This window comes from Schistocerca serialis, chromosome 5, assembly GCF_023864345.2.
Source record: "Schistocerca serialis cubense isolate TAMUIC-IGC-003099 chromosome 5, iqSchSeri2.2, whole genome shotgun sequence".
Taxonomy (NCBI): domain Eukaryota; kingdom Metazoa; phylum Arthropoda; class Insecta; order Orthoptera; family Acrididae; genus Schistocerca; species Schistocerca serialis.
In genome coordinates this window covers 814,442,749-814,466,128 of record NC_064642.1, presented here as the reverse complement: position 1 = coordinate 814,466,128, position 23,380 = coordinate 814,442,749, and positions in this window count along the sequence as shown.

Genomic DNA, 23,380 nt, shown 5'->3' with positions numbered 1-23,380 from the left:
ATACTACCACATTTATGAACGAGATTAACACCATTACAAGTAATAGGCAAACTCTTTACAGGAGAACCTTGTATTAAATGTTTCATTTGGCCTGAACAGCCTACTGAAAATGACGAACTTAAACAAAATAGTTTCTAAAAATTTTGTTGAAAGGTCACAAGAACAAGTGATTAGACATAATGAGAAGGCTATCAAACCTCAGTACACGGTCAATGAAATAGTTCTTGTAAAACAGCATCTTCAGAGCTCTGCCATGAGGAAAAAGACACACAAGTTTTTCTAAAAATATGAGGCACCATACCGAGCTCATACAGTAGTACATCCAAAAACATTCCTTTAGTGGATCCTATAATTGAGTAAGAGACAGGAAAGTAAAACATAAAGGACATAAAGTTGTATATCCCCCAGCAACATTAACGTTTTGTGTGAACAGGCAGAGTGATGACCATCAGATCCTGAGATGTTTTCGGTGTTTCTTCTGTAATAAAATTTTCCTTCACTGAATTCCCCCAACTTCTTACACTATGCTCTTACTACTTACACTGTCCTATCATCCCCCACTTACAGTTTAATTGAGAAACATACCAGCAAGGAATTGTGATTACGTCACCCAAAACTGCTCCTGGTATGTGGCTGCGTCATCCTCGATTGTTAGAGAGTTGTGCCCACTAGGAATTTTGACTGCATTGTCCTCAGTTATTCCACAGGGTGCCCGACCTGTCCTCATGGCTCGTCCCGTCTTACACTGACCTATCCCTGACTTGCTAGGTGGTGACATGAGACGGGAATTGGTGCACACATTACCCCTGATTCAAGATGGACTAAATCTGCCTAGCCAACCAGTCTCTCCCACCATCCATGTATAGTCATGTTTTATTTTTGCCTGAATTAGTCTTTGTAAGTAACCACTTCAACAGTGTTCTGTGCTAATCTGTGGACAGAAGTCTGGGTGAAGTCAGTGTCATTAATTCTATTAATATGAACGACTCCAAAAAAAATAGTTTTCAGGAAAGCTGCCTGGTAATACTCATTATAAGTAAATACAGAGAACCATTCTTGGCACATAACTTTTGAGATAATTTCCGAATTTGTGAGAATACTGTTCTCACACTGAATGTAAGATAATCGAGTTAAAGTCATTGAAGCAGAATTCACTGAAAATAATATATAATTTTATACTTGATACAGAATATTTTATACCTTTTATGAGATGTAACGTAGATGGGAGGGTTTGTATTGATTTTGAAAGGGGGTGGGTAGTGTAGGTAGAAATCGTAACTAACTCAAAACACACATCACACCTTTCAAACAACCCTCGCTAACAAGTGTGCCAGATTCTACACCATTTGCCATTTCCATAAGGGCTGCTAAGATTTCTTTTGGGGACCTTAAGGGTGAACATGAGAATGTCCATTCTGTAGGAGATGATTTAACACCATACCTTCTCCAGCATCTCACTCAAGTACTGGCGAGGTAGGGATCCTGGGGAAGGGGGGGTGGAAGGGTTTCCTGTCTTTGGGGCTGTCTTCTTTCTCTTCTTTGATCTTAGCAACCATTTTTATTTTTTCTTTCTTACTTCTCTTTTGAGGACTTATTTTCTTTTCCTCTTTCCATATTCGTATAATTCTATTGCAGAAGTCCTCCTAGTCTCCCTGGTTTACAATAACCTACAACTTATTTTCACATAACAAGGCCAAAGAATCAGAACACACGAACACATCATCTTACATACAAAGATACATGAGTAAGCGAACAATGAAGCTACTAACTAGGAATCTGTTGAGATTTAACAACCGTCAAGTGATGTAGGGGGAAGGTATGTGTACATCGGGAAATATGCACACATTGTTGTTTATTGTGACAGTTCTACATCTCGCACGCGCGCACACACACACAGACACATGCACCACACATCACGTATGTACATAATTATAGAAAAACTATGATGATTTTACAATGAGTACACATAAGGAGGAGGCATGAGTAATGAAGGAGAACACAAGCCAGATTGGAGTTAATTATGATGCTAAATTAAGTAAAGTCAGTCTAGCAAATACTCTGATGGAGTGGTGAGTCATTGAGTAGTGTGACTTGATCATTAGGTGTAGACATAGTATCTACTATGAGTTGAATCTGCTAAGGATTACATAAGTTGCAAACTATAGGATGAAGTATTAAGAAGTGAGTGTGAAATAGATTTTTATTTTTTTCCAGGAAATATTTAACCGTAGTGTACATAAAATGTATACTAGGGCAATGAACCATGAGGCCTGCTGATAAAGGATAAGGGGGGCATACCCAGACTTTGCTAACGATATGGGGCAGGTGTACCTACATAAAGATAGGATGACCTATGGCCTGAAGAATAGGGATTTGTTATCAAGTGGCATACCTACCAGAATGGATGGAGGAAGTGTACTCACAGGGTCAACCCACATGTAAGGTATCGGTACTGATCCTAGGGGAAAAGGACAGTATCATGACAGAAGTCACACGTTTTGTAGGAACTGTTCTGGCGAGTTTGAATTCTATATTCCACTAGCATTATTATATTTTATGTGAGTTTACAAGTGCTGAAAAGAAGACTTTCTTTGGTTCAGAGTTTCTCCAGACTATGAACAGTCTATAATTAATGAGACTATTACATAAGATAAGGGTTTAGAGATCAACAGAGCCGGCTATCCAGAGTTGTGCAGATCAACAAGTAATTCAACTGGTGTGAGAGAGGTGTGAAAATTGCATACAATCCATTCTCACACCACACTCCAGGTCATCTAAAGTGTTACAAAACATCAAGCTGTAATGGAGGACAAACAGAAGTTAATTACATTTTCAATGTTATCAATTTGTAATTCTGAGACATTCTGATCATTTTTTCCTGTTGTAAATTTTGACAAACTATGTGGCAAATAAAATCACATGAAATGCTTGTGAGGTTTGCCATCTAAAGTAATGTTGCTACCTTAAAACTTTTGACTTGTTAAAAAAGACAGTGGTTAGAAACTTCAAGTATAATTTACTTAACTCAAGTTTGTGCACACTACCTATTAATTCATCAAAATCCTAAATTTTAAAAAAGTATTGTAATGCACTAAACAAATACAGTTTGCATAGAATGATTAAGTCACTGCCTGTCTGTTATTGGAATCAGTCATTGCAGTCAAGGACATTTCAGAATCTGGAATAATTTAAGTTCAAAGAACCACATACATATAGCTGCAAGGTGAACACATGCCAGACAAATTTATCAAAAGAATCCCACGTTAATTCAACCATGTTAGATGCTTTTTACAAAATCCTTACTCAATAAACTCTTTTTGCACTGTTCATCAGCACAGAATTCTTTCTAAGTTGGATTAATGAAAAAACATGCAGGGAAGAGCTGCCATGTTCCATCATGATATTATTCAGTAACAGAAAAAGCACTACAGGCATGTTCAGCAAACTCAGTTTTAGTGCTGTCAACAGTCTTCTTCCAATGTTTACAATAAAATTTGATGTATTACTCCATACCTTTTCATAGTTTCTAATTTCAACAGTAGGCTGCCTGCTTTAGGACCATTACACCAGAAAATTGTTAACAAATTTAATAGCTGGGCCTTTCTAAGATTCAATGGAATTCTGTACCACATTACACAAACTGCCTTAGCTGTTGCATTTATAGATGGTAAACAGTATCAACAGTTTATAAATGAAAGTGCCATAAGGAAGACATTTTAACAGTGAATCACATAATCTTTTATATACACTAACTGAAGTTCCTAATACCAAATAGAAGATTTCAATATTTTTGTGATCTGGTCAAAAATTCAGTTTTGCACACACCAGATTTCCCTCCTCTTGCTGGAAATGACATTTTCTTCCAACACACTGAAGTTGAAATTATTATGCCATATGACTAATATTTATAACTGGAGATTGAGGATACCATGTGAACACTAAACATTATTTTTGCATAGTGGTCAGGTAAACAACAGAAGCAAAGGGGAGCACCACCAGCACCAGCAGCAGATACATAGAATGGATAAATGGCTTCTAGGTGAGCTGTTTACACTGAAGACAATTATTAAATGATCAACATCTGACATGAAATATTATGAGAAAATAGGTGTTCTTTGAACTTAAAGCTACAATAAAGAATAATTTTCAGTACCTTAAAGCCTGAGAAATATGTAAATATAATAAGACTTAAGTTTAACGATCAAAAATTAGCGATGGTAATTATATAGGGCACCTTTCTGCTTTTATTTGCATAACAAGGCACCTGTATGCTGGCTCATTGACCTTCATTCTTTACAGTACATTAAAAAATTTGTGGACACGGAGATTTCATCATGACATAATACAAGGGAATCATGGAGCACTTAAACCATGGAGGCTGGACTACATTTTGACAAATTACGAGCCTGAGCATTCTCTTCACTGTCATGCCACGTTCTGCAAAGAACACTGCTCTGCATTTCCTTCACTATTAATAAATTTGCAGCACACAGATAAAGTCTGGACAACTTACTTAGAACAGAAAACAAATAATAATAAATTGAAAACTTGGGTCAACATTATACCTGGTGCAAGCCAACTGCTTCCTGAAGCCTCTTGCACCTGTAGGCAAACAGTTTAAGCAGGTAATTTCAAGCAGTCAAGAATCTTGTCATGCAGCCCCTGCACACAAGCAGTGCCAAAGTGTTCCAATAGGACATGTATCAGCCTATGTCCGAGACCGAAATAAGTTGTAGATCATGGCTGTTGATCTCTTTCTCCTGTGACAAGAAACTGACAGTTAGTAAGAACAGTCAACATCATTGTAACATGATTAATGGTATTGTATTTGATGTACAGTCTGTGATGGAGTACAGGCCACAATTAACAATTTAGTATTTTTAGATTTTGGCATCAGAAGTGTACTTAACTTTTGTCTGTAGCTACATTCATCAATCCCACATTCATTGTAGACTGTATACAAGTACAAGGCAAACATACAAGAAGATAATAATAACAACAACAAGATACAAGAAGATAATAATAACAACAACAAGATACAAGAAGATAATAATAACATCAACAAGATACAAGAAGATAATAATAACATCAACAAGATACAAGAAGATAATAATAACAACAACAAGAAGCTACAAGAAGATAATAATAACAACAACAAGAAGATACAAGAAGATAATAATAAGAGGGGAGGCGGTAATAAGAGGGGAGGCGGTAATAAGAGGGGAGGCGGTAATAAGAGGGGAGGCGGTAATAAGAGGGGAGGCGGTAATAAGAGGGGAGGCGGTAATAAGAGGGGAGGCGGTAATAAGAGGGGAGGCGGTAATAAGAGGGGAGGCGGTAATAAGAGGGGAGGCGGTAATAAGAGGGGAGGCGGTAATAAGAGGGGAGGCGGTAATAAGAGGGGAGGCGGTAATAAGAGGGGAGGCGGTAATAAGAGGGGAGGCGGTAATAAGAGGGGAGGCGGTAATAAGAGGGGAGGCGGTAATAAGAGGGGAGGCGGTAATAAGAGGGGAGGAGGTAATAAGAGGGGAGGCGGTAATAAGAGGGGAGGCGGTAATAAGAGGGGAGGCGGTAATAAGAGGGGAGGCGGTAATAAGAGGGGAGGCGGTAATAAGAGGGGAGGCGGTAATAAGAGGGGAGGCGGTAATAAGAGGGGAGGCGGTAATAAGAGGGGAGGCGGTAATAAGAGGGGAGGCGGTAATAAGAGGGGAGACGGTAATAAGAGGGGAGACGGTAATAAGAGGGGAGACGGTAATAAGAGGGGAGACGGTAATAAGAGGGGAGACGGTAATAAGAGGGGAGACGGTAATAAGAGGGGAGACGGTAATAAGAGGGGAGACGGTAATAAGAGGGGAGACGGTAATAAGAGGGGAGACGGTAATAAGAGGGGAGACGGTAATAAGAGGGGAGACGGTAATAAGAGGGGAGACGGTAATAAGAGGGGAGACGGTAATAAGAGGGGAGACGGTAATAAGAGGGGAGACGATAACAACAGGAAGACGATAACAACAGGAAGACGATAACAACAGGAAGACGATAACAACAGGAAGACGATAACAACAGGAAGACGATAACAACAGGAAGACGATAACAACAGGAAGACGATAACAACAGGAAGATTACATATTGGATAACCACAGTGACTGAATAGAAGCAATGTAAAAAACACAGATGCCTATAAATATCTAGGATACAGACAAAAAATAGGAATAGATAATACAAATTTTAAAGAAGAACTAAAAGAAAAATATAGACAAAGACTAACAAAAATACTGAAAACAGAATTGACAGCAAGAAACAAGACAAAAACTGTAAATACTTATGCTATACCAATATTGACCTACTCATTTGGAGTAGTGAAATGGAGTAAGACAGACCTAGAAGCACTCAATACACTTACACTATCAAAATGCCACAGACATAGAATACATCACATACATTCAGCAACAGAAAGATTCACATTAATCAGAAAGGAATGAGGAAGGGTATTTATCGACATAAAAGCCTACATTATGGACAGGTAGACAATTTAAGAAAATTCTTTATAGAATGAGCAGAAACTAGCAAAATACACAAAGCAATCACTCATATAAATACATCGGCTACACCATTGCAATTTCATAACCACTTCTACAACCCTTGAGATCACGTAACACCAACAGATATGAAGAAAGTAAATTAGAGGAAAAAAAAAAAAAAAAAAAAAAAAAAAAAAAAAAAAAACACTACATGGGAAGCACCCGTATCATCTAACACAGCCACACATAGATCAAGACGCATCCAAAACATGTCTAAGAAAAGGCAATATACACAGTGAGATAGAAGGATTGACAATTGCAAAACAGGATCAAACAATAAACACCAGATATTACAGCAAGTATATTATTAAAGATCCCAATACCACAACAGATAAATGCAGACTTTGCAAACAACAAATAGAAACAGTAGATCACATCACAAGCAGATGTACAATACTAGCAAATACAGAATACCCCAGAAGACATGACAATGTAACAAAAATAATACATCAACAACTTGCCATACAACATAAACTAATAAAACAACATGTTCCCACATACAAGTATGCACCACAAAATGTACTGGAGAATAATCAATACAAATTATACTGGAACAGAACCATTATAACAGATAAAACAACACCACATAACAAACCTGACATCATACTCACCAATAAAAAGAAGAAATTAACACAACTAAGCGAAATATCCATACCCAATACAACAAATATACAGAAGAAAACAGGAGAAAAAATTGAAAAATACATCCAACTGGCTGAGGAAGTCAAGGACATGTGGCATCAGGATAAAGTTGACATTATACCAATTACACTATCAAATACAGGAGTCATACCACACAATATCCACCAGTACAGCAACGCAATACAGCTATATCCAAACTTATATATACAACTACAGAAATCTGTAATTATTGATACATGTTCAGTTACCCGAAATTTCCTAAATGCAATGTAACATATACCGTACAGTTAAAAGGAAGTCACACTTGATCAAGGTCCATGTCACTTTCGGTTTTTAACCAGACCTAATGTCTGAGAAAGGAAAGAAATAATAATAATAATAATAATAATAATAATAATAATAATAAAGAATAGGCCTCTGGTATGTTATGCCAGTTGTAAAAGGCAACGAAAAGTACAAACCACTAATAGGGCTAACCCCCCCCCCCCCCCCCTTTTAGTGTTATTATTTGGTTCAGGACAGAACTAATGAAGCCTCGGACAAGCGCTGTCATGGTCAGGGCGACGCTTGAACCCCATGCCCGTCCACAATGCTAACGACACTGATAGCCACACGGAAAATGATTTAAATCCAAATAGAGGTGTTTTGCAGGATATGCTTCCTGCAACCACCCTAGAAGCAAAACAAAGACAGAGTATGAGATGGTCAGATGAAGTTAATCGACACCTCATGTTCTGTTATTACCAAGCAACAAACTTAGGAACCAACACAACTGGATACAGATCACGTGTAAACACAACATTTATTACCAGATACCCAGAATTAAAATTTTTAACAGAACAACAACTAGCTGATCAGATCTGTGTAATAATAATAAATAACAGGATACCCCAGTCAGAATTAGAAAACACCAAACAACAAGTACAACAAATACTGGAACAAAATAATGTGTAATCACAAGAAGAAGAAGAAGAAGAAGAAAATACAGTACTGGACTCAAACATCCCAGAGCAAACAAACAAAGAACAACACACATCAATTAAACAATCAGTAGAAAATGAAATCTTAAAACAGCAACCAGAACAAGCACAAATAGAACACAAAGTAACACACACATTAGATATAGAAGAAAGATTTCAGCAGACATATATACAATACAAAGACACAAATACACACATTAGACCATTCTTGCATAGACCACCAAATAGCCCACAAGTCGAAACAACAATAACAACTATCAACACAATCATACACAACAAAAAAAATTAAAGTACAACTATGGAAGAGTTACAACTACTGGTTTATATAGGAGCACACACTAGGCAGAGATCACAACCAGCTAACACACAGAAGAAACCCACAAAACCAGCATGGCAACTCAGGCTACAGATCAGAATAGAAAAACTGAGAAAAGACATTGGACCGCGAACACAATTTATAAGAAATGAAATATCAGACAAAAAACTAAAGAGGTTAGGTAAAATCTCACAATAAGAAGTGATAGAGCAATTAGATGAAAGAAGCAGAAATTACAAGCATTGGCCAAATGTCTTGGAAGATACAAAGAAAGTGAAAATAGAAGAAAACAAAACCAAACATTCAACATAAGCCAAAAGAGATTTTACCAGACAATAGATAACACACATTAAAATAGACAATCCACCAAACATAACAGACATGGAACAATTCTAGAGCAACATATGGTCAAACCTGGTACAACATAACAGGCATGTATGGTGGCTACAAGCAGAAACAGGCACATACAAGATGATACCACAAATTCCTGAAGTGGTAATTTTGCAACAAAGTCACCCGAGCAATTAATTCTACACAAAATGGGAAAGCCCCTGGAAAAGGTACAATAGCAAATTTATGGCTAAAGAAGTTCACCTCAACACATTCACATCCAACTAAATTATTTGACATATCTAAAAACAAAGAAGCTGTACACACACACACACACACACACACACACACACACACACACACACCCGCACATATACATATACATATAATGGAAGGAAACATTCCACGTGGGAAAAATTATATATAAAAACAAAGATGAGGTGACTTACCGAACAAAAGCGCTGGCAGGTCGATAGACACACAAACAAACACAAACATACACACAAAATTCAAGCTTTCGCAACAAACTGTTGCCTCATCAGGAAAGAGGGAAGGAGAGGGGAAGACGAAAGGAAGTGGGTTTTAAGGGAGAGGGTAAGGAGTCATTCCAATCCCGGGAGCGGAAAGACTTACCTTAGGGGGAAGAAAGGACAGGTATACACTCGCACACACGCACATATCCATCCACACATACAGACACAAGCAGACATATTCGTGTCTGTATGTGTGGATGGATATGTGCGTGTGTGCGAGTGTATACCTGTCCTTTTTTCCCCCCTAAGGTAAGTCTTTCCGCTCCCGGGATTGGAATGACTCCTTACCCTCTCCCTTAAAACCCACTTCCTTTCGTCTTCCCCTCTCCTTCCCTCTTTCCTGATGAGGCAACAGTTTGTTGCGAAAGCTTGAATTTTGTGTGTATGTTTGTGTGTCTATCGACCTGCCAGCGCTTTTGTTCGGTTAGTCACCTCATCTTTGTTTTTATATATACATATACATATACAGACATATGTGTGTGTGTGTGTGTGTGTGTGTGTGTGTGTTTAATAAACAACAACTGATTGGAGGTCCAAACGTATTTCGTGGACTCCGTTTGAACTTTACATGTGATGTACAAGCCGTGTTTGGAGGTAGTACATGGCTCACACTTGCTGTAGTATGGGGTAATCATTGTGATTATGGTGGCCTTGAAGCCTTCCCAGATGCAAATATTCTTACATGGAAGACATGGAGTATAGCAGAGACAACAAGACTCTTAGGTAAAGTTCCATATGGTACACTTGTTTCCAGTATGCCATTTGTGCGCGCGCAATTGTAAACCTGTCCCTTTTTTCCCCAAGGTAAGTCTTTCCACTCCTGGGATTGGAATGACTCCTTACCCTCTCCCTTTGTGTGTGTGTGTGTGTGTGTGTGTGTGTGTGTGTGTGTGTGTGGGCGCGCGCGCACTCATGTGCTAGTGTATATCTGTCCCTGTGACTTACTAGCATGCTTTAACAAACCACTGAGAATTCAGGTGGACATGGGTGCAGAAGCAATACTAGTCAATCACTCAAACAGAGAGGGAGAATCCAAATCCAAGTAAGTCTGATAATTGACTGATGCAAGTTATGGAACTAAATGGCAAGGTCATCAGTTCCACAATTCAAAAGTTGCTTGCGTAAGACAGAGGCGACATTCCATCAATATATGGGATACTGTCATTCTGGCTCCATGAGCACATTGTGGGGTGGCTGATTAAGCAATAGAAACAGTGGATGAGCCCAATATGACCAATGTGCAGATGGCACAAGACAGTGGACTCCTTCCAAGGAAGAGTACAAGACTGCTGTAATCTCCTCTATTGTGTGTAGTTTATTACTGAGAGTGTAGAGCACCATATGCCACTTCACTTTTGGGAAAAGGTATTTGATGCTTACCTAGATTAGCATAGCTGCACTTGAAATCATGAAAGGGAGTGGCACTAAGTATCTGTGTCTCCAGCCAAATGGTCAGCCTGTTCGTTCCTGGGAGTGCCCACATGATTTGGGGCCCAGTGAAAGACAACAGAGCAGGAGCACAGGTAAGGGCACAGAGGTGGTCATAGATGGCAGAGACCAAAGGGTGATGAGAGCAGCATCAGTCTATAGGCTGCAAGCTGCACTGAGCCAGATATATTAAAACATAATGGAGGAAGGCCTGAGAACCAAAATGGAGGGCCCTGAAAATGGCAAGCAACGCCGATGTGAACACACTACATAATACCAGCAGTAAATGGTATTCTTTTTAGAACCATCACTGTTGAAGATGGTAGCACCCGGGAACTCTACAAGGACAGAATGTACAAGACGCCAGAATATCATATGGCCAACAGAGATCCTAGAACCGTCGAATAGGTCAGTCCGAATCTGTGGTTGAGGCTCCATTGCCGGCTGGTGTGGCTGAATGGTTCCAGGCACTTCAGACTGGAACTGTGTGACCGCTACGGTCAGAGGTTCAAATCCTGCCTCAGGCATGGATGTGTGTGATGTCCTTAGGTTAGTTATGTTTAAGTATTTCTAAGTTCTAGGGGACTGATGACCTCGGATGTTAAGTCCCATAGTGCTCAGAGCCATTTGAACCATTCGAGGCTCCATCAAATGGGGCTGGGTGGGAAGGGGGAGGAGGAAATACACAAGGTCATTTCCAGTGGGTAGAGATGAAAATCCAGACAGAAGGAAGCAAGCTGCACTCCAACCAGCAATCCCACCCAACGGTGGGTAGCAGGAGGGAGACATCCCTCATTTGCAAAGAAGATGGGGTACAAGGGATCATCAGGGTATCACCAAATGGCTGTTGCAAAAGAAACCAGCAGTTGGCTCTGTCATACATATAGAGTGGGAATCCCTGCTTCTGAAAGGTGATTGTTTACAGGACTAGCACAGAACACACACCAAAAGCGAGATGCACCCCGTAAGAATTGAGAGGGTCAAGTAGTTTCACAGTGGAAGGAGCCACTGAGTCATAAACCTGGCAACCATAGTCTAGTCTGGACAAAACCTGAGCATAGTAAAGATGGAGAAGATAAGCATGATCTGCATCCCAAGATGTGTGGCCAGGGGCAGAGAGCATTAAGCTTACACATGCAGGGTGTCTTCAGGTAGAGAATATGGGGCAGTCATGCCAGCTTTTTATCGAAAGTAAGACCAAAGAAACAGGACTGCACTACAACATTGAGGCTTTGGTTGCCTAAATAAAGTCCTGGATCAGTCTGTGCCGAGGGTAAGCAGCAAAAATTTGTAACTTGTATTTTGTAGGGAGAAAACTGGAAGCTGTGGGGGAGAGTCCATCGAGAGGCCAGGTGGATGGCAAATTGTGAAGGGATGGCACCAACAAGCCAAATACAGTTTAAGACCCTGAGTAGATGATGCCTATGGGTAATATCCAAGTGTTGGACAATCTGGTTTGGTTGGAATTCGGGCGTGGTACTGTGCCATGTGAAGAGGTAAAAGCTTGCAGGAATTCCCATTCAGTGAAAGGTTCATTATAGGATTCTGCTTGGTGGGGGTTGAACAGAAGGAGGGTTCTTCAGCTCAGTGTTTCTGGCAGAGGAAGGTAGCAAGATAGGAAGAGGACGCTGAAGCTGCCACAAAATGTCTTACTAGGTGTTCTGCAAAGACCAGTGGATCAGTATAAGGAGCGACCTATAGGATATGGCCAGGGAGGTTTAACAACACCCGGTGGGGTGGGTGTGGCAACTGCAAGGGTAGGAGAAAGTAGAAGTGGATGGGAATGGAGTAAAGACACTGTTGGTGTGGCGCGGTGGGCGGGGGGGGGGGGGGGGGGGGGGGGCGAAAGGATGCAACAGTTGAAAGAAAAAGAAACTGACAGTGGGTTGGGTTAGGTAATATTTTTGGTGAAAATCAATGTAAGATAGACAATCTATGGACCTGAACTCTATCTTCTTTTCTTTTTTATAAACTGAGTGATCAGGCAAGAGTGGAGAGTGACAGTCATGACAGTTTGCTCACGTAGGTAGTGGAATACAGGGGCTTCCCACATGAAGTGTGTGGCCACAGTCGTCACACACAGGGACCACCACACAGCAGGAAGCCTTATGACCAAAACATAAGTGCCACAAGCACCTTACTGGTGGTGGGATGCATGGCTTTACATCACATCATTGAAGCACAATCTTCACCATCTTTGGCAGCATATCCCCCTAAAAAGCCAGAATAAAGGCGCTAGAATTGTTTTGGTTGTCTTTATGACCCTCCTGGGAATGTTGAACAAAATGAATGTGGTGTCACTCCAGATCAGCCTGGAGTTCCTCATCATTTTTTAGGATGAGGTCCATGAAACATCACTCCTTGGACCATATTCAGAGACTGGTGAGGGTAATAGACACTGGGATGTCACCAGGGTGATCACAATCATGGAGGGCTGTAGACTGGGCAGCAGGAAAAGTTTTGATGAACAGCGTGCCCAACCGCATCTCACTGACAGAGTACACCTCAAACTTGTCCTCTATACTCTCAACAAAACACAATGGCTTTGTGGCCGTGAATGCATTCCTATCCCTCATAGTACAACCAGGTAGAGGGGGAAAGGGTTTCTTCCCAAGATGGCAAGTCTGGCCCTCTTCCCAGGGTGCAGCCAGGAAAGGGAAGGCTGCAGGGTCATACAAATCAGCACTAATCAGAGATGGCTATTAGAGAGTGGCCATATGCCAAGCATCTTCCTCGATACCACCTGCTCCTATCGGGGGTTCTGCCCATTGACATTAGCCAGCCACAGCAACTGCTCTCTAGCACAGCGGTCGTTTCTGAGACTTCCAATGCTCCAGGATGACAAGCAACCACTCCTTGGTACACACATGGAGGGAACAGCTCAGGTATCAATTGTGTGTTACCTGTGTTGTCCGGAGGCTCAGCCACATGGGTACATAACAGCCCCACCATATGGACAGCCTGTACCTGCTTGTTACCTAATGTGATGGAGGGGGTTATGGCAGTGAAGGAAGGGGGGGGGGGGGAGGGGAATCTATGCCATAGATAGTAGGGAGGGAGGGAGTTCTTCCCCAAATGGCACACAGTAAAGATAGAAAATTTAGAAGCGGAGGCCAAATCCCAAAAGAATGAAAGGGAACAAGTGAGAGGTACAAAATCTCAAGCAGCACAGAGAATGTGGTGGATAGCCAGGTGAACATATATAAAAAACACAGAGAGGACGGAGGAGGGGGGGGGGCAGTGGAGAAAAAGCCAGGATATGGGGGGGAGGGGCTCATTGAACAAAATGCACCCCAGGAAAGAAGAATGGGCTGTGATAGCTCGGAGCCTCACATGCACCACGCACGAGCTCACAAAAGAACCATGAGTTCGCACAAGCTCACAAAAGAACCTAGAGTTCCTGGAGGGGGGGGGGGGGGGCCTCCCTCTCTGCCCCGCTGCCACAGAGGCTGGTGAGTTATAACAAACACCACATTCCCAGTCTGACTATTTTCTGCACCTGTGACTAACAAGGCTATGGTTTGTTCATTAACATCCCTATTTGTGGACAATGCTTACACTGAAAATCTGTTTGCTTTTAACACATTCAAACTGTATTGCTTCTCTACCAATGAGGAACTGTATTTAGTTCCAGATCAAATATCATTCCAATAGTTAGATGCTCTGTGCCGAATTTTGTGACCTGTTTTCTTCTTAACTGGGTTGTTGAACAGATTTTCAAGATCATATTACGTTAATACAATTTGTCCATCCCCATTTTTTCTGGGTCCACCTGGTATTGGTAACTTTACGGAGATAATAAAAAGTAGAATAAGATCATCTTCAGTCCCTCAATAGTATTTGTTCTCCTCGTTTGAATGAATGATCAGCACCACTAGTGATAGTAAAAAAAGTTTGCTCGTAAATTACACCTCTGCAATGACTTTAAAAACATCTATTAATGCAGAGTCAATAATTGACACCTTCCCCCTGCTATACCCTGGCAGGCTGTTAGCAAAATTACTGGCGGTCTTATTTTTCAAAAACAGAGATTCATCTACAGCTGCTGCTTGACAAATAATCTGAACACCTTCTAGTTATCTATAATCCATTTATCCCTTATCAATACCAGTCTGTGCCTTTTGGCATGGCAAGCTCACCAGCTAGTTTCCAATGGATTTTACAGCCACTTATTGCATCAGTTCCAGACTGTCTCAACTGTTTAGATTGTGTAGTAGTATCTGGTGCCTCTTCATAGGAACATTTGCAGAGATTTCAAGCTGTATTTTCTGTTTTACAGTCTGGAAGATAAAAGTGCAATTTGGACAAGACGCAGGTTTATCAACCATTAATTATTTATTTGGATTTTGAAATGTCATGAGTTGGAATTCAACCATGGCACCAGCATATGGATGCTATTGCCACACTGCCACACCCCACATCTCTTAAGGAATTACAGGAATTTTTATTCAAACTTGTGTACTACCCCATATCAGTAAAAAACGCTGATACTGTGGCACAACCATTCCATGCATTATTACATAAAAATGTTCCTTTCCAATAGTGCCCAACTTATGACCACGCATTAAAATTGTTAAAATTTAAGCTGCAGTTGGCTACTTGTTTGGTAACTTTCCAGCAGAACCAGCCACTTATGTTTGTGATTGATGCATCTCAGTTTTTAATCAGCACCATTCTCACTCAGAAGTATACAAACACTTCCAAACGCCCTATTGCATATACCTCTATCTCCTTAAATTCAGCACAACAAGCATGACAGTTTTATTCTCAGACAGAGAAAGAGGCTTCGGAAATAGTGTATGCTCTAAATTATTTCATGTTTTTCTATACAGTTCATGAGCTAGTTATAGACCACAAACCACTGTTGTCTCTTTTTAACCCTTTGGCCTGATCCCAGGTTGTAGAGCCCTCCATCCTTCACTGTGATGACGTGTGTTTATTGCATGGTTACCACTAGGGTGTGTCATGTACCAAAGCATTAGCATGTAGAAATATTTTCTGGCCAGGCATTGATGGGCAAATGGTGAAGGTTGTAATGGCACACCAACAGTGTGACACCCATCAGCAGGCTCTGCACACTTCCTCGTCACCGTGGCCAGATCCATAGCAGCCTTGGGAACAAGTTTGTGAACATTTTGCAGGTCCTTTTCTAAATTTCCTTGTTTCCATAAGTGGTGCATTGTCCAGCTACTTCTCCAGTGCAGTAACTTCAGCATTATCAAATATTTCTGCAATGGAAGGTCTTCCATATGTTAGTTACAGACAATGTCCCGCAGTTCATATCCCATAAACTTTAAAATTTTTGTAAAAAAGTGGAGTTTGACACAGGTCTCCTCCTTTCCACCCTAAATCAAATGGGGAAGCAGAACAATTAGTATGAAAATTTAAGATTCAAATGAAAAAGTATGTTTTGTACATGCCATCAGAAGCACCTCTCAACCAGTTCGTCAGTTATTATAAGCTCACCCACGTCTGTGATAACAATCCAGCAGAAGTATACCATAGTTGTCTGTCTAAGACACTGCTACATTTGCTTTGACTAATGCCAGGCCATCAACCAGTACTGGTGCCACATCACTTCTAGCTTGGCAAGGCTGTTTGGGTTCACACGTTTGGCCTCTGGCCAAAATGGATGCCAGCAATAATCAAGAGTGTCTGTAGCTGATACGTCGACCAGCTGCAACTTCAACTTCATGTGGCAGTTGTGCATCTCCACCACCCCAACGTCCTCCATCTGCTCGGCTGTCTGCTACATCGCGGCTGGTGCCCTCACTTTCTCTGTCACTATTGCCAACATCATCAACATTGTCTCCTCTGCTGTGGGTGCCCCTTAACCTATTGGAAGTAGTCACAGCTGACGCCTATGCCAGTGCCACCTCCATCACAGCTGGAGCTGCCTGTCACATCACCTTCACTGCCATCTTCTTCCCTGGGGCTGAACTCTGCTGTGCAGACAGAAGCTGTGCCAGGACCACCTGTCTCACAACGGCCTCTCACATGGGTGTTGGTGCTCCACTCTTTTGTGCTCACCCCACTCCCGATATTGCACACTGATGGCAGTGCATCACAATTTGAAGACTTACGTTGACAAAAAAAAAAAACTGACATGAGAACAGTGCCCACTTCATTTAAAGGAATAGGTGTGCCATAACTACCAATTTTGTAGTGCATGTGAAGTTTGCGTTTGATTCGGCCATTAGAGACCACCTGGCCTGCTAAAATGACACCACTTGCACATGCAGCCTGGGGCTGTGTCCCCTGTAGGAACTAGTGAATACGTAGGCCGGAGCACCAGTCTCCAGTGGCCACTTGTGCATCGCTAATTGTACGGTACTTTGTCTTCCTAGTGTGTGTACTATTTCGGGAATAAATTAGTGTTTTCCGATAACAACATCTATGTCTCATCACTTGTCATAATTTTTTGGAGAAATGAAATGTCCTAATTTTGCGTTTCAATCAACTCGCAAAAGCGTCCCAGCATCATTGTTTTTGTCTGGGAGACAAGGTGTGTCAGACAATTTTTGCACACACCTTTCTCTTCTTCAAAAGATTCTGGAGAACATAGTACACACATGTTTTGGGGATGTTGCTGAAATATGATTTGTGATGACAACAGTGCTGACATGATGTGACCACCCATCCACGATTTAACACTGCCTACTCACAAATGACTGGTCAGATGCACATCTATTGTACAGTGTTGTCAGTTCAAGCTGCCACCATAATACTACACTGCTGCTACTGATTCACTGGCAATAAAATCAGTCTCCGTACTTCTTGTATGAATGGTGTATTTCACTATTTCAAGTGCAAGTACAAATACAGATATTTTTATGGATGCACAAGCTAAAAATATTGTGGCCAAATTGAAGATAAATATAAATAATACCATTCAAGATATTTTTTGCATTAAAGCAACCACTATATTATTCACTTATGTTAGATGATAAATTGAAGCAGATTCAATGACCAAATAATATTACTGTTATCTTGAGAATGGTGGTGTGACTCCAAAAGGCAGTGTACTGAAGTGGAATAATACAGTAGTTTTGCTCAAGACAGTTCATAACTGATAAAAACATTCCACACAGTCATGCAAAGCCCGGGATGAGAAATTTGTCAAATATGTAAATAAATAAAAACCAAATTGCTCCTCTTACAAAAATTACTATATGAAACACATTATTGTAAAAAGTATTTTATCAATAATCTGGTTTCTTTCTACATTATAGTCTTAATATTTTAGATGTATGGCAAACTCAATATCCCCCATTGTGACATGTAGGAAACACACAAATCTTTAAACGCAAGTTATGTGGAAGTGTTTACATGTGATGACAGCTGAATCTAATCTGTGTGAGCCTGAAATAAATCCAGATTGTCACACGCAGTACATTGTCACAGGGTGTAAATATAGAAATGTTAATTGAAACAAAACTTCTTGTGTACATAGTTCCGCGTAGTCAGCGCGTACACAACTTTCCCAATAGAGCGCGCCCCGGTAAGCACAACAGTGCAGGCGCAGCGCTCATCTGCCTCCACACTACGAGATGGTGCTGTCTTAGAGACAGACCAAATTCTGCTTCTCCCAATTCGCGTATTAATATGTAACGCATCCAATGAGATTGCTGCTAACGTAGAACCTTTTCTCCACGTAGATCAGACTCACGCAGTGATACCTGAACGCGCGAGGGATTATAACGAGAGTACAGACCTCCGATTAGTCAGTCCGCATTAGTCTGTACCAGTCTGTAGTCAAGATTCAGTCTGCACCTAATAAGATTATCATATTCCTGTACATAGCCATGAAGATAAATGTATAGACACTCTGTCACGTATTAGAGATATGTGAGAATAAGATTAACGTACCAGGACCATAGGAACTTCAGATTGTCAATTGTAAACAGCATCCAGAATCAAGTTATGAAATGTCAATTATTTTTATTATTTTAATAAATGTGTGTGAAAATTAATCAAGTTCTCCTTAAAGTTGGTCCCCGTCAATCTGCTACTCTAAGCGTGCAAGCAGCATTTCTATCATCTGACCTAACGGCAGAAGATAAACACGCCACAATAAGACCACGAGACATATTTCTGACACTCGCCTACTTCATTAGAGTGACAAGTCAAATAATCTGATGGTGTGTGTACCGAAGGTCTTACAGTATGCACCCCACATTGGCGACGAGGTGTTAAGGAAGCAGATAATTTCAGCACAATTACGGATGACCGCGTGTGAGCCTGAAATAAAATAGAATTACAGTGGACTTTGGGACACTGCATACTTGACTGTTAACACGCTCTCTTGCAGCTAAAATATCATTATTGCAGTAATCTAGTCACACTTGGAAATTTCAGATAACCATGGACCTCACGGCACAGATCATAAATCTCGTGGCACAAATACAACAGACGCAACAGGCATCGCTTACAAGAGTGGAATGTTTGGAGTCACAGCCTGCCGTAGCATTTACGCTACAAATTAAACTTCTGCCACCATCTTTCGCAGTTTACAACAGCAAGGACGAAGCGTGGCCGGACTATGCAGCACACCTGGAACAGCACTTCCTCACACACCAGATATCAGGTCTTATTTTTTGGCAAATTGCAGCGCAGCTGTCTACAACCTTATCTTAAAAGTGAGTCCGATTTGTGAACCGACAAATTTGTCATTCCCAGCTATTAAAGGCTTGCTCAAAAAATACTTCGACAAGCAAACGCATATGTCACTGCTGCAGGGCATAAATTATACTTATGCAAGAAAAAGGCACAGCAGACATACATGGAAGGGATTACACAGTTGCAAGGATTAACTAGGAACTGCAAATTTATTTGTGAAAGCGAAAAGTGTAAAATGTCCTATGCAGATTCTTTAATATGTGATATGCTCATAATGCATTCACCAGACGAGAAATTAAGGAAAGAGCTCCTCATTTACTCAATGCATCCTTGCAAGATTGTTCACCAATCATTCGAGCACACAAAGCAATCCAAGCTTCTGTGAGTGTGGTACAAGACGACGGCTGTGACATGTTCATGGCACAGGCATTCATCAAGGAGCAACACGGCCCACGTACCCAAGGCCGTAAACAGGAGAGCAAGGTTAGGCTCATGCGATCTAAGAACGGATCACACACCCAAACTAAAAGACTAAAGTTGAAATCATGTCATACATGTGAAATCAATCATCACAGACACAACTGATACTATCGTAACGCACATTGTGATTTTTGCAAACGAAAGGGGCACAAATCAGAAGTGTGTTATAAGAAAAGTGTACAGTCTAGAAATAAGTTTAGCAATAAGAAAGTGCTCATTTTAAGAAGTATACCTCCAATGCATGTGAAAATATGAATAGGCAAGACTATATTCAGGTTTCAAAAGTTAAACATAAAGTTAATGCTATTGTACAAAACAGGAACAAATCTTTGTATGTCACGTTACTGGTGAACAAAATACATATCAAATTCCAGATTGACACAGGATCGTCGATCTCTATCATAAATCTGCACGTGCATAAATGGCTAGGTTCTCCTAAATTGCAGCATTTTGATGGCTCACTGTGCAGCTACAGTAATGAACAAATTCCAGTCAAAGGTGCACTGACGACGGAAGTAACTTACAAACAGTTTACCAAGACAGATACTTTAGCAGTAGTTAACACTCATAAGGCATCAAACTTGCTGGGTCTGGATCTCTTTAATGAATTAGGCTTCACAATCCATGAAGTGAAACAGGTCACACATGAAGTTCCGAAAGGAAAATTACAAACAGTGTTGCAGAAGTAAGAAGATATTTTTTCCTTCGTGACAGGCAGAGTAACAGATTACCATGCACACATTACACCAACACCGAATGCAGTGCCGAAGTTTTGCAAAGCTACAACTGTCCCTTACTCAATGAAAGAACGCGTGAAACAAGAAATTGACAGTTTAGAAGGCGATGGTATTATCGAACCAGTCACATGTAGCGCCTGGGCAACACCAATCGTTGTCATAGAAAAGACAAATGAATCATTGTGTATCTGTGGAGATTTCAAGACTACTGTCAATTCACAGTGCATTGTAGATACATACCCAATTCCGAAACCGGAAGAACTGATGTATAAATTAGCAGGGGGTGTGTATTTCGCCGAACTGGATTTAAAGGAAGCATATCTGCAGATCCCTTTAGACAAAGATACACAAAAGTTTATGGTCATAAATACTCCATTTGGATTTTACAGATACAAGCGCTTACCATTTAGTATCGCAAGTGCACCAAGCATCTTTCAACGTTACTTGGAACAATTAATTAGAAACTGTCCTAACACAGTTAACTATCTCGATGACATAATCGTCTCGGGAAAAACTCCACAAGATTTACTAGATAACCTGGAAGCACTGTTCAAGGTTCTCAGAAAGGCCAATCTCAGATGCAACAAGGACAAATGTATATTTTTTGTCAAGAAAATTTAGTATTTAAGACATGTATTGTCAAATTACAGAATCAGTCCGACACCACAGCATATAGAAGCAATACAGAAATTGCCAGCTTCGAAAGACTTAAAGCAACTAAGAGCTTTATTAGGCTGAGTTAATTATTACCAGAAATTCATACCAAAAGCAGCTGAAATTTCAGAACCGTTGCACAGATTGCTTCGCAAAGGAGTCGTGTGGAATTTATCCAACGAAAGCCAGCGCGCATTCGACAAGCTGAAACAAAGTGTAGTAGACGCAAAATGTGTTAGGACAAATGAGCCACAAAAGTTGATCACTATTGCAGCGGATTCGTCAGATTACGGGACTGGTGCAGTAATGTCCCATAAACATCAAGGAATTTAATGACCGATTGCATATGCGTTGAAGACTTTAAACTCAAGTCAATGAAACTATAGCCAAGTAGAAAAAGAGACACTAGCAATTATCTTTGCCATGAAGAAGTTTCATGACTACATATACGGACGAAAATTTATTCTGCTCACAGACCATAAGCCATTGGTGACAATATTCAAACCACATAATAGTATATCCCCTAAGACAGAACAGCGTTTACGACCTTGGGCATTGCTACTGTCTAATAACACCTACGAGATCTTATGCAGATCAACGGCAAAACATGCCAACGCCGATGTACTTTCACGTCTACCGGCAGGTTAAGATGAATATTTTGACAAATCAGAGGATGTATGTTTTCAGATAGATGTAATCAGTGACGACGTAGTGGACGTAGTGCCCAAAGATCCAGTGTTATCAAAGATAAAGCAAAATATTCTTACAGAATGGCCAACCGATAAGAACACGTTAGATCAGCCAGAAGTGAAATCTTATTCGAACATGAGACATGCTCTCACAGTGCACAGAGGTGTCATATTAGTTCACAGTGAAATGGGAAAAACAGGAGTAGTTATACCCAAAGCTCTCAGGACTAAAGTGCTAACAATGTCACACCAATGTTGTTGGGGCATAGTATGCATGAAACGCATGGCCAGAGAACATTGCTACTGGAAGAACATTGATAAAGATATTGAAACAATGCTTACTAACTGTAAATTCTGTCAGACGCATCAACCAGCTCCGCCAAGACAGTATTTTCCGTGGCCGCAAGCAACAGAACCTTGGTCAAAATTGCATATTGACTATGCAGGCCCTTTCTTGGAACTTCTTGGTTAATTGTCATTGATGGATTTTCAAAATTCCCTTTTGTACTACAAATGCATATAACTTCTTCAGCGACAACAATTCAAGCATTGTCAAAGATCTTTTCCATTGAAGGATTGCCTCAAACCATAGTGACTGATAATGGCACACAATTTACGTTGCAAGAATTCCAGTCATTCTGTCAGATGAACCGAATTGCAAATTACAGGATGACACCATTTCACCCTGAGGCTAATTGACTCGCCGAACGATTCGTACGAACGTTCAAGGCACACATGACAAAGTTGGTGCAACAGTACAACAAAGAGATTTCCTTATTAATTTTTCTGTCACAATACAGGGCTACCCCACACGAGGCACAGTCACCAGCAGAAAAACTGCATGGTCGACAACAAAGGACTTTGATGTCTATCCTAAAACCAACAATACATCCAGAAAATGATCAACGAACATCGAAAGGACGACGATTCAACGTAAATGACAAAGTCCTCGTAACTGTCTACAGTCGAGGAAAACGTACTTTGACACAAGGAATCATTGTAGGATGCATTGGAAATGTCATGTATAGAATAAGAACGCAAAATGGCATAGTTATTCGCCACACTAATCAATTACGGCACCAAAGGCAGCAGTCACATATAGGCAGAACACCTAGGCTGTTTCATTTTGCAGACTTAGAAGCAGATGTCAACACCGAGCAGCTCGCAGGATGCCAGACGCCGTCACCGGCAGCCGACGCCGCCGTCGATGACACAGACACCACCACCGACGCCGACGCAGCACCTTCAGTGGCAGCCGACTACACCAGCCGTCCACAGCTGACAGCAGAGCAGATGGATGTTGAAGAAGAATTATATTTACGCTATGGCCACTGTACCGATGTTGAAATGCAATTATGTAACAAAATTTTTGCTTCTCCAGTTCCCTGTTCCAT